Source organism: Lagopus muta, chromosome 12, assembly GCF_023343835.1.
Source record: "Lagopus muta isolate bLagMut1 chromosome 12, bLagMut1 primary, whole genome shotgun sequence".
Classification (NCBI taxonomy): domain Eukaryota; kingdom Metazoa; phylum Chordata; class Aves; order Galliformes; family Phasianidae; genus Lagopus; species Lagopus muta.
The window spans coordinates 9,617,466-9,630,897 of record NC_064444.1 but is presented as its reverse complement, the minus strand read 5'-3'; the positions used below and the strand labels follow the sequence as shown (position 1 = coordinate 9,630,897).

General features: G+C 44.9%; 1 long non-coding RNA gene across 4 annotated transcripts in view; it reads left to right on the top strand.

The window, feature by feature from the left end:
• LOC125699294 (uncharacterized) overlaps positions 1 to 13,432 on the top strand; it is a 138,549-nt gene that overhangs the window by 116,811 nt on the left and 8,306 nt on the right. For 3 of the 4 annotated variants that reach the window (XR_007379507.1, XR_007379509.1, XR_007379506.1), the window contains exons 2-3: positions 4,437 to 4,639; positions 12,228 to 12,340. This is a non-coding gene — a long non-coding RNA (uncharacterized LOC125699294). Of the gene's footprint in view, positions 1 to 4,436; positions 4,640 to 12,224; positions 12,341 to 13,432 lie in introns of all 4 variants that reach the window. The other variant, XR_007379508.1, reaches the window with a different exon arrangement.

Below are 13,432 nucleotides of genomic sequence, written 5' to 3'. Positions count from 1 at the left end.
ATAAGAGATCAGAAAGAATACATCTTGAAAGAGCACAGAGATTTGGGGAAACACAAAGACTTTTGAACGATGCGACTCAGAGCAGTTTACAGAGCTCTAAGCACACAAAACCCATCCTTGGCTGCAGAAATTCCTAATCTGGAGATGGCTGGGGGCTGGAGAATACTCAGGGGAAAAGCTGTATGTGCTTACCCTGTGTTCATACTTCTCCCCAGGCATTTTGCTTTTGCCACTATTGGAGACAGGAGATAGATGGACCTTTGGCCTAGCTCAGTGTGGTGACTGTCATGTTCTTGTGCCCCTCGTGTTGTGAAAGAGTTGGAGTCCTTGTGGTGAGTCGTTCGTTAGCAGAAGCTGTAGGACAAACTGCGCTTAGTACAGCATGTTGCTGAGTCAGGAACAGGAGGGACCTTGCTGGCATTCCTCAGTGCTTTGCGCATTACATACTGAACATCTCATGAAAAGAACACTGTGTATCCCCAAAACACCTGGGCTCTTCACCAAGATGGCTGTACAGAGGTTCACCAGGTCGCTGCCTGCCCAGGCTTCTGTAGGATGGCAGCACAGCTCTCCATCTCACAGCTGCTGTTGCTGTTTGAGCTGAGCAACTGGGCTGCGTGGCTGCCTAGGGACTTCTCCTGGGGCACTGCCCTCACCCCTGGCCCACTGCAACCCTGGAACCTCCTCACTTTGGGCTGTCAGCCACAGCGTTCTTGTGAGACTGCTCTTGTCTCTGGGGGCAGGGAGACCTTGGTGGAGCTGTTGTTCCTCTCCCTTGGCTCGCATCTCGGTGGCTGGCGACATCTTGCTGAGCCCCTGCTCCAGCCGTTCTGGCTGCCTTGCTCCTCCCTGCTTCCTTGGGCTTGGTCTTCATGACTCTCTTGAGGCTGTAATTATCTCCCATGAGTAGTGCCGGAGCTATCCTGTTTTGTCTATCAGGAGGGATCTCAATTTTTCCAAGAATACTCTGGCACTTTTAAAAAATAATTGTCTCCTGAGGAGGTAACAATACTGCTCACCTCCTTTCTGCTTTTCCTCAGAGAAAGGCTCTGTTTCCATCTGTTAACAAGTAGGAATAAGGGGAATCTGTGTCCAGAGCAATTGAGAGGGCAAGGAGGGCAGAGCAGCATTTGTACACATATACAGTAATTTCTGCTTGGTGTGTGTATACATGTGCACGTGAGTGACATTTATCAACAGAACATTTTTTCTAAGGTCAATACTTTTCTCTGCTTGGGAGAAACAAGCCTTGCCAATAGCTGGATTCAATTCTTAAGAAACTAGGTGGAAATAATGATGAGGAAATGAGAAAAATAAGCTTTTGGTGAAATAATTAATGACTGGTTGTGACACAATCTCACAGCAGCAATCCAAGGCTCAGGGAGATCAGAGGAGCCCATCCGCTGCCAGACAATGCTTACCATGCAAAGCCAAGTAGCCTCCTGTTTGCAATTTAAAATCATAACCATATACATGGACTGCAGTTGGTGGCGGCTTGTTTGTTTTAAGTTCTCCTAACAAAGTAACAGCACTCCCTTCGTCTCATCTGTAGGAGGGGAGACCAGTGGGTTCCAAGCAGCTTGTAGCGTGTAAGACAGGTCCATCTCCAAGCAGCTAAAGCCAGGAGATGAATGTTTCAACATGTGTGAATTATTCTATTGCCACCAAACTGAACAGAGCTCAGCCGCTCATGGATCTGGTCCAAAAAAATGAAACCAGTGATTCTCAGCTCTGGATGCCTGCAGAAGGGTGGGATTTTGACTGTAAAAGGTGCAAAGGAAAGGCAAAACCCTTTCTCAGCAGGCTTGCATGTGATTTAATGGAGTCCTCACCCCCTTAGCAATATCTGTTTATGGACCCACAAGTGGATTAAGTAGAAAAATACCTGGCCTAAAATTAATAGTTCTCAGAAGGCCAAGAGCTGTCACATGGAGCGGTGGGTGAGCTGGTGGGGGTGGGTTGGCTTGGTTCAGGAGTCATCTTTTAAGTAAATCTCCCTGTTGTCCTTCTCCCCCAGTTCTGCTGCACAGTAACGTGGTCTGTGCTGAGCAAACTGGATTGCTCTGCCTGAAACCAGGTGCTCCAAACAGGCTCTGACTGCCAGTGGGTGGCTTCAGTGCACACAGCCAGGTACAGCTGGTCTGACACCCCCAAAATAACAAAGATATGAATACAGGGATTCTCACACCATGCATTTCATATCATTCTGCTCTGCAGAGCATTACTGCCAGGGCTAGCAGAGCTGTGCCACCATCCTTTGCTCTGCTCCTAGGAGGAGGTGAGCAGTTGGCTGGGCACAGAGCTTCCCTGCCTGGTCTGCTCGGCACTGCTGCTGTCCCGAGCAGATGGGGTGAGAGGCAGGAGGGGAGGCAGCCCACTCCTGATCGCTTCCAGAGGTCCTGTTTTCAGCTTGGTCGAGGCACTGCTGAGTCATTTTCATGCAGAATGAGTTATGGCTGTGTTTAAAACCTCTCTATTATCCTTCAGTAATCCGGAGCTCAATCTTGCGTTCTAATGCTGTCCTTCCAAAGTGCAGATTTATATGTAAAACACTTTGCACTTCGGTTTCCTCCTAAATAATAACTAACGTTTTTCTTCTGAAGGCTTTATAACATTAGCTAACTAGTCCTGACAACACCCTGGTTTTCCACATGCACAGCAGAAATCTTGGATGAGCTTCTTAAGGCTGGTGTTTTCAATTCTCATGGTTTTATTGTGAGTCTGGGGTGGGCTTTTTCTTCAAGTCTCAGCTCCTGGAAGCACATGATCACATGACTAGCTCACTTTTTTTTTTTTTTTTTTTTAAACAATAAATTTCTAATTCTTCAGTTGCAGGGAAAAGCCTGAAAATGTTATCCAAATGCACTGCAAGGCTCAGAAACCAGATGCCAAATGATGAGAAGCCAAACGATTGCCATTTTTGAATCTCTGAAGTTTTAGGGCTATCTGGGTCTTTGCTCATGTTTTCAGAGAACAGAGGAGCTTGGCATTAAATAAAGCTTCTCTTTACAAAGAGGTGAAGGAAAATAAGAACTTCAGGGATGCTAATATTCTCTGTTGGCCATCTCCTCCATTTGCTTTCTGATTCTTATCCTGCATCTGCTTAGCTTTCCACATGGTGACCTGTCACGTTCCTCACAGTGGTAAAGAAAGTGGTAGTGGTAAAGAAAAGCACACTCATAAATCTTTGCTGGAATGGAGCAAGTTTTAAATCAAATCAAATTTTCACGAGCAAATAAGATCAAGGTTTTAAAATCTTCCATCTGTGACTGTGCACTCGTAGGGTGCAACATGCCCTGGGCCTGGGCAGGCAGTTTGTGACACTCAGTGCTACTGTAACACAGCAACCATTGCTGCTGCAGCTACTACCAATAAAACAGATCTGTTAATGTTGTGATTGTGATCATCTGCTTAGAAAGGTGCATTAAAGCTTCTGGTAGGTTCTTGCACTGTGGTGCTGCAAACCAGCCATTTCCACATTGTAAAAGGAACTGGATGGCAGAAAGTGATAAACATTACTGATTTTGTGTTTCTTTTACTTCCTTATTGCTTCTGCAGTGACCCATTTAACTTCTGCCATTATTTCCCACTGACGGTGTGCTGTGTCAACCTGCAGCTGGCTGCCTGTGGGACTGCATTCAGGTTTTTCTCACTGCATTCTCAGTCCTGTATAATCCTTGCTGCTGTAAAAGTGCTGCTGCTTTTTCATGTATACATTTTGTGTGAGGGGAATCCAATACTTAATTACTCTCTGTGTGTTTATCCTTTAGCTATGAGAAAATCTCTGCTAGATTTTAAAGTCCAGAACTTCCCCGAAGGAAATATTTCCCAGCTTGCTAGATCTTAGTGATACAAGATCGTTGTGATATTAATTATAAAGCATGCTTTTCTTCATTTTCTTCTGTGGCATCTAGACAAATATTTCTGTGGCTCCCTGCACAAATCCCTTGTCCCTCCAAGCTGGAGAGCTGCCTCTCTCTCACTTCTGCTCAGGCTTACAATATCTTCTTCTCCTTTCTAGTGTTTCGGCCATAATTGCTGCTTTTTAAACCATTCAGCCTCTTTGCTCCCATGTTTACATACTGAAAAAAAAAAAAAAAAAAAAAGAAGTATTTGAGGTGGAATCACAAGCAGCAGTGGTTTCTGCCTTGTGGTGTGCATTAATACGTTACCGCACCTTCCCATGCCGCCCTGCCAGCAGCAGCCGCAGAGGAGCGCTTGGTGCTGGCCGCATGGAGCTCTGCCATGTTGTAAGAGCTGATGGGAGGGCCAATTGTTTGTTTCAAGTGTTGACCACAAACTCACTTAGACAGGTTTTGTCTAGGAATCTAGCGATTCCTGTATTACAGTCTTCCTGGGACCAATTCTCTGCCCACTTCCCTTAGAATAAATCTGTGCAATGGTGTTAATTTTGCAAATCTTTATTTTTGTTTCAGTTTGGCATGTTCGAAGGCAGATGACCCTGGTTTACATTTGCTCGTGTCAAAGGCACTGCATGCTACAGACAGAGCAGACCGAAACCAACAGAGTGCTTCACAGATAGTGATGGAGGGCGAAAATGCAAAAGAACAACTGCAGCATCTAAAGGGAAGTTTTCCAAGCACGGGAGAAGGGGCATACTGGAACGAGAAGAGCCTTCGTGAGTAAAAGTTAATGATTCTAAAATGGATGTACTTTACTGAGGAAAGCAACTAAGACTTTAGGTAATGAATTTGCTGGTGAATTACTATCAGATATGTGAGAACTGCTGCATGGACATACTTGGCAGGGAGCTGACTACCTGATAAACCCTTTCCTCTCCACTTCCAAGTGAAACGTGTTTTCTCCTTCCAGAAGGGCAAGAGCTGAGCTGAGCAGTGGCAGCAGTAGAGGTACCCGGGGTGTGATGGGGCAGTGCCACGGCAAAGCTGGGCTCTGAGCATGAAGCGTGCTGCCACAGTTCTTGGGCAATACAATCAAGGAGGGAGTATATTAATATTGGGATCGTTTAACATTGAAATTAAGTATCTAATCAGATGGGCACATTTTTCACACACTTTCCAGAATGGAAGGAAAGATGGGGTACTACGTCAAAAGGCTGTGGTTACATCACAGGTGCCCATAACAAATTTATGAACTTCTGTGTGTCATGATGAATTTATCTGCATCAGATGACTGCTCATTTTGTATGAGCATGTCGTATGGTCAGTGCGTATGGTCAGTAAAGGATATGCAGGAGTTTGAAAGATAAGTGGATGGAAATATTATTCTCCGAATCCAAACAAGTCTCTCTAGAAGAAAATTTGAAAGGGAAGTGTAAGCTGAAGACAAGTCTACTTGAATTCTGGCAGTCTGTTAGATCTTAATTGCCTATATAAAATGGGAGATAGAGGCACTTCTGCATCTCAGCAAGGTTTCTAAAGAGATCTGCATTAAGAGATGCATGGGCAGCTCAGCAGAGGAGGTGGTTTGTATACAGAAGGTGATCAGACGGCTCAACAGGATGCAATGGCAGAAAATATCTTGCTGAAGTGAGGCATGGGAAAGGGACAGCTATGATACCAATCCAACTAGTAGGGCTTCTCTGTGGCCTTCCTTGATAGATTTACCATGCTGTTCTGGTTTGTTCTCCCTTTTGTAGCTAGCTCTTCAGATGGTGTATCCTGTTGTGTGTGATTTAACACACACCTTACAATAAAGCAACTCAAGGTGGATTGAAAGATTTATGTTGCTGATACTGCAACAAATATGTCAAGTTCCAAATGGTCTCTCAATGACTTCCTGTGTTATGCTGAGATAGTTGGTTGGAGGCACCTTGGTGAAAGACAAGGCCAGCCTACAGTCATATCTAGGCATGAGTCTGATCTGCCTTTCATGCACTTTAATATTTATTGCAGAGACAGTGTGTTTCACTCACAGCTTTGCTCCTCTGACAACTATTCATGCAATTTAAATAAGCTGCACTCCAATGTTTGGACATTGCCCTGCTTTCTACTTGTTTGTTTAGTGAAACTGCCGTGTAACTGCCCCAGCAGAGTCCAGAGTTATAAACAAACTTTGACTGCAAATGTGTGTTTAGTTCAGATTTCACCTTGACGCAGAGCCTTTGTTTTCTGGAGGAGCAGAGACACTCTCCAGAGCACATCAGCCCAGCGCTGAGCACACACCAAGAACAGCAAGCACGAACTCCCTTGCAGTAAAACATGGCTAGAGAAGGGCAGCAAACACAAACATGGCATGCAGGGTTTGTTTTTACTAGAGTGCATGATTAACTTTACTGTGTTAATTCATATAAGTATTAAACTTCTTCATACTTTTGTGATAAAGCTGCTGTGAACAGCTTAAAATCTCATTTATGTCATTCTAAATCTGAAGTAACTGTCCTGATAATAGCATTTGGAGTAGATCTCCATCAAAGTCTCTAATAATTAATTTGTCCTAATGTGGGTTTTTGATCTTTCCATGTGCAGGTGCAAATCTGAATGTTTGTAATATCTGATTTTTTTTTTTTTTTTTAGTTTTATTTTGGGGCAGCAGTGTTTGCTGAGGCTATAAATATTTAAATCCATTAGTTATCCTAGAACATAACCCTGTTCTATTAAATATTTTAATCTGAATACACAGCATCTACCTTGAAAATGTAATACAAAGCTGTTCAAGACAGTCCAACAAAGGTAGGACAAAAACATAATTATGAGGTCCATTCTGTGATCTGTGTGACAGCTATGACTGAATGACTAATAGCACTACCAGGAAACAGCCACCATCAATTCTGCAAAGTTAGCAGTGTCTTTTAAAAATAGGTTTTTCAGGAATGTGTGCAGGCTTCTCGTGTAGTGACTTGGGAAGTTCTCAGTGGTACCACTACCTACTTGGAAAAATAGGCAGATCCTGAAAATGGTATGTTTGCACCACTGAATTCATTCAGAGACTTTTTTTCCTAAAGGGATTCCCTGCAGGGGAGCTATTATACATGTTCTAGCCTGAAACTTGAGCTGGCCAGAGAATGGAAATTGTGTTTCACAGACAATTTTGAGATTTTGAAATTTGTTTTCATTCCAATTCAGAACAAAACCTCAAAATGTTGAAATTCTCCACAAAGGAAAATTCCACAAAAATAAATAGTTTTGGCTTATTTGGATTATTACAACTTTTAAAAATGCATATATTATGTAAAATCAAAAATCTAAATGCTTTATTCCAAAAATTGTTGGCGTATCTTCCTCCAAATGCTCTGGGTAACAGTAATAATTCCTCAAAGTGTTGTGATTCTGACAGAAATACAATTTTGAAGGAAAGATGCTCCATTAATTTCCTGTCTGAAGTCCATTAGACTTCCTATTGCCGTGGTATCCAGACGTCTTGCACTACAACAAGTGTAAAGCAAAAGCTCTGCAAATATTCTAGCTCCAGAACCATGATCTACAGTATGTCGCATGTGGGCTTCTCGTTACGTGTTTGTGCTGTGGTGAGGACCAGAAAGTCCCCACTTATGTGAGAGAAGAACTCAGTTTCTGAGGAGAGCTCTGAAGCCATGGGACAGTTGACATGAAGCTGCTCTTGATGCCACCAGGCCCCTGCCACTAGAAGTCTTCTCCCTGGCAGCAGAGCAAAGAAACCAGCTGCTCAGTGGCATCAGCACTGGCTCTTTCCATTGAATGGAAATGACCCACATGAGGAATTGAGCTCCTTGTCAGTCCCTAGCGGGGCAAAGTCCATGGTGAAGAGATTCTAGGATTCTTTAACAAATACCAGTGTCAATAGCCTCTATCCCAGAGCTCAAAGGAGGCACTAGTGATGTGCTTTCAATGTCTGTGCTGAATTTTGGAACGTTTTTATTGTTCCAGTGTTATCTGAAGAGAACTGTGTTTCAGTTTCCATCCATGCCCAAGTAGAAGCTATTTCTTGCATTTTCATTCTATGCTGTTTTTTTTTGTGATTTCTTTTGGCTTTGATGAGTTAATTGGTAACTGCAGGCTTGGTGCTGTGAGGTGCTGGACATGCACAGCATGTGAAAAAGGTGCTTCTTTCTGGGGGTGATGTCAGGGACTCAGTCTCGTACCCTGCTCAGGGAAACAAAGTTGTGAGTACATTCCTAGGGATAACAGATGTGATACTTGCCATCCCACCTTGATTACCTGTATCTTGCCTCATCTTGCTGTTTTTCATTTGGTCAGGGAGCCCCACAGCCCATGTGCTGACCCAGATTTGGGCCAGGCATCCAGCCTGCCTTATGGAACCCATGCCAAGTAATTATTTATGGTTATTCCTTTAGAGCCTTATGTCTGGCAGGGTAAATTGTCAGTACACATCCAGAATCCTTGTCTATGTTAATAATGCAGATCAATAGGCCTTTTCCACCATGAGTGACAGGAAGATGTGTCTCCAGCTGAAGATTTCCCAAGGAAGAGTTTCAGATAATATGATAAATAATGGCTGGAGTATGATATGTCAGCATAGCAGCCAGGGATTGAGGAGCCATGAGGACCAAACCGCATTCAGCGCAGAGGCGGTGAGGGCAAATGCCCACCCGTACTGTCTCCTATCCCTCCTTAGGGGCACAGAATAAGGGAAAGGGACTAAAAGGCTTTGTGAATGCTCTTGCCTCTTTGCTTCTGAGAATCAAAACATACTTGGTGCGTGTCACAAGCAATGACAGTGGTAGGCGATGAGGTTATTGGATGGCAAACCTGGTCATGCAGGTCTAGTGAGATTTTTGCCCTGTGTGCTGCACTGAGGAGGGACAGTGTTTGGGTCCCTGTTGTAGGTACACAAAGCCAGAATGTTGTCTACAAGTGGCACATTTGGGCTCAGTATAATTCTGGAATATGTTTTTCTCTTTGGGATATTTCTGAACTGCAGTCAGCATGCTCCCCACTAGAAAGTGACATGTAGGAGCCACCCTCTGTTGTTGAAAAGTTGATATAATGTGTGTACAATATTATGGTCACCAAAATATGTCTAAACCTAATTGGTTGCATGTGGGATAGATTGCTCTAATATAAAGAACTGAATGCACTGAAGACCTGCCAGAGGTTGCACAAAAAAAAATCAAAGAAAATCAGATGTAAGGCCAAATGTAGCTTTAGCAACTGCTGTTGTAGCACTTCAGTGGAAGGGCTCCCCCAGTGCAGAACTGTAGCTGGGATCTATCAGTGGAGCATGGAGATGGGCTTTGGCAGGGCCTGCACTCATAGCCATGTCTATCCTCTGGTGGCAACATGGTGGTCTGGGCAGCTGCATGGTTTCGTTTTCTGACAGAGCCAACAATTCAGTGCAAGAGCTCAAAATGTTTCAGTTCTTTGGGAACTAAAAATTTCTCTTGAGAAATTAATGCATTTCATGTCTTAAGCCATTGTCAGAAACTCTACAAAAGCATCCAGAAAAAGGCACCAATCTTCCTGGTAATGCTGCAGCCCTTCAGCTTCAACAAGGACTAACCACTGCAGAGTTTGTACCATCACTTTGTGCCCTATACCACAGCTCCAGTTTCCTCCACAGCAGGAATTCACCGTATTACCAAAAGGAGCCATTGCAGCGCTTGTTCCAACCTAGCCCCCTGGTGATGAGCCCTCACAGCCTTGCACGGACTCTCACTTACTCCTACAGCCTGCTAAGCTGTAATTGCATGTCACAGTCCCACTGTCCTGCTCCATCAGGTGCAGCCCTGTTTAGGGAGCAGACCCAGAGGCTTTCTCTTAGAATATTTCATTAATGTGAGACATATTTCTAGGGCAAATAAATGCCGTGAACTTATTTTTCTATCAGCTAGTTGTGTCATCTGACCCCGTATCATCTCAAGCATGAAAAACAGCTCTGATGGTCAGTGTTGAGAAGCAGTGAGTGTTGCTGAAGATGGAGCAAGGACAGCTTCAGTGAAGAACTGCCATGGAGTGAGAGAAAAGCTTCATCCCAAGCTGAGGGCAGTGCCAAGAGAAACTGCCCAGCTGTGTTACCTGGCCAAGGATTGATACAACACCAGGAAGCACTTCTGAGGCTCAACCTATTCCATGCAATATGCAAGATGGAGCTCATTAAACAACACAGGATGTTGCCATTGGGCACACAGAAGGCAAAGGATCAACTTCCACACTTGGACTTGGCCTCCATTTAAATTCTTCCAGAGAAAGCTATGCTGGTCCATAGCTATTAAAGCTAAAGAAAGGCAGTACAGCTCTAAGCAATGTAGTTATACTGGCAAGGAGCCATGTGTAAACAATCAAATCTCCTTCCTTCTGTTGTGCACCCACCAGCAGAGCAGTGATTGTCATTCAGGAGCACCCCCCAGTTTGGTACCTTCAGGCTCACTGAAGTGTCCCCAGCTGGAGCAAGCAGAGAAGGACTGCACTGGGAAGCTGGAGCAACATAGGGTGCTTTGAGGAGCCTGCCTGTGTCCCTGCCTTGCCAGCAGGCACCATAAGGGCTGCCAGAAAGCAAGTGCAAGGAACAAAGGCAGAACTTTGCAAAACATCAGGTTTGATCTGCAACTGATTCCCAATAGCTTTCAATGGCACCTGTGTGAAGGGCTCTGGCCCTGGATGGTGTAGGGCTGGTCTTCCCTCATGGGATCCAGATGAATGAGCTTCTCTTATTACATGTACAAGGAACTCTTGAGATATGCCTAAACACAAGCCCTGTAATTATGGTGCATGTGTTAGCAAATTAGACCAAACTGAGCCAAAGGCCTTACCAAGGTATTGGGTGACGCTGTGCTACATGCTTGCTGGCTGAAGCTGCCCCGTTGGAGAGGACATGAGGGCAACTGTCTGTCCATGTAGCTTTTATCCCTGCCCATAGCCTAAGGGGATAATGTGCTGACGGACTGAGGGCCCTTGGCCACACCACTAGCTGAATTTATGAGCATATTTAAAGCCTTTTATTTTCTCAAACAGCAGTGTGTTCATACACCTGTACAACAGCTTTGTCCCTTGGCACTCACTAGCCTGCAGCAACTCACTGAGAGCTGCTGGGCTTCTGGCAGACACAGGGCCTGGTGCTGGCACTCCAAAAATTCCTCTTCAGTTTGTTTTTGTTGTCTTTGCAGAGTGAGCCACCTAAAAGTCACCTTCTGAAAGGCTCTGTGTTAAAACCCACCAAACACTGCATGGCTGAGCGGTGACTCAGAGCGGTGCTTCACTCCCATGAGGACAGCGGAGCTCTGACCCATGCCTGGCTCTGGCTGCATGTTGGGCACATGCTGGTGCCTCCAAAGTACTGAGAGTCCGTGACAAACAGAAGCTGTGAATTAGTCAGACCTTTTTTTAATTAGCATTTCATTAATTAGTACTAATTTAGCAAACGAGTGCCCTGATTAGCTTGGTTAGAGCAGGAACAGAGGGGAAGATACGGGATATCAAAGCTCTGACCAGAGCAAAGCCTCAGCCCTGCAGGGACACACAGGGCTCCAGCAGGCACAGCTCCCCTTAACCACATCACCTCCCCGTGCCCACCATCTTTCACCCAATGTCCCCACTTTCATCACAAACCCTTATTGCAACCGAGCGGTGCCTCACTGACGCTGTCTCTGCTGCAAAGTCCAGTTGAACAAAGACATTTCCAGCGGCAGCAGTGGCGCTAAGGAAGCAGCAATCATATCTATTGTCCAATTGCTGCTTTTTTTTGAAGCAAGGATGACTCCTTGACATCAGGCATATGGAGTCTGCCCGTTAATAGTAGTTTAAAGTGGTCAAGAGGTTACGGCAGTAAGGAATGTTAGTAAAAATGTCTCTGTGGAGTTTAAACAACCAGTATTTTAGGCAGGGCTTGGTGGGTTACTGTCCCTGCACAAACAACTAGAATGTGAGAGTCTGGGCTGGGAAATACTTAAACTGTTTGGAAAAACTTGTTTTGTGCAGCTTGAGAGTGTCCCTGGAGGCTGTGGCCCGATGCCATGACTCCTGGTAAAGGCTGGGCTGCTGTAACAATGAAGCTTTTATGGGGAAGCTGGAGTACAATCAGAAACTTTTTAGTCCCAGGGGATTATGGGGAGGGGAGTTCCTGGGTTCAAGATGTCTGGCACATTATGCACATTTCCACCAGGATTTGGGGGTGTTCTATGGCATGCAAGGTATGCAAATTGCTAAATGTGTTTTCAATTTTGCTGTGTTGTGCTGTCTTTGTTGGGTGAGCATTTTTTCACCAGTGTAGCCTGAAGACAGGATGGGTTCATAGCACGAGTGGAAAAGCGTTGTTGTCTCACAAGCAGTACTGACCTATCAAGAGCTCATTATATTTTCATCCTCCAGCAGGCTCCTAGCTGGGCGGCTCCAGATTATTCACTGGGTAATCTTCCTCCAGTAAGAAGTGTCCTGAACTGAGAGGCATCTTTGATCAACCACTCCTTACCAAAGTGATCAAAACTGTGCGTAGAAACTGTCTTGTTCCTCATTGCTATTACTTAACCTCGATCATTTGCATGCTCTGTATGGCAGATGTCAGCAAGAGGTCTAGCAACTTGCCAGACTCCACTCAGTCAGCATTACAGTGTCACTTCAGACCTTCTTCGAAGGCATCACAACACCGCTAATTAATTAGAGGGCTTTGTTACAGAAGGGAAGGCATTTCCTTATGGAGAGAGGCTTCTCTTACCAGTGGTGTTTGCAGGAAGGCGCAGGGCAGGATGGTCCTAGCGAAAGAGAAGATAAGGGACTGTTCCTGAGGGCAGTTAGCACTGCCACCATGCATCCATGCAGGTATCTGGGAGGTCAAACTCTGATCCCATGCCTGCTGAAATCAATGACAGGATTTCTGCAGACTGTTGAAGGGACCATCGAGAGGCTGAGGAACAGCTAACAGCCCAGCCTGACACGAACAATTTGTACTGCAGTATCCACATATGCCACACACTGGGCTGGACAGATCCTGAGCTCTGCGTGGGTGAGGGGAAAGGGCCTCACACGATCAGGGCCTGGTGGTTGACAGCCTGGTGGTCAGTCTATTTTTCTTAGATGACAAAAACATAGTTACCAAGCTGAGACTCCCCAGAGGTGCTCAGGCTTGGTGGGTTTTATTGCTGGAGCCTCAAGGAAGTAGCCCAGTGATGAGGGGTCTCCCTGCTTTGTCCCCCATTTTGTGCATCCTCTCCCTTTGCTTGCTGAGGTTTCACCTCAGGCCTGCCTCCAGTTTGGAAACACTGAATAGCTCTTAATGACAGCAGCACAAACAAAACCCTATAAAGACAGGATTTGTGATTTATGTGGGGTTAATTACCACAACAAGTATGTTTATTCAATTCTCTAATAAATCCTAAGGACAGAAACAAGTACTAGCTTGACCAGATTCATCTTGTGCATACATTTCTTCTGTCACCATTTTTGCAAATCTGTACGAGCAGGATAGATAAAGAGACAAAATATCTCCCATCATGTAGGTACTAGCCTGTAGCCCATGTATGCTCTTCAGCCTGCCAATGGCATCAACATTTACTTCAGATCTTCTTGAGGAAAATAGGCTA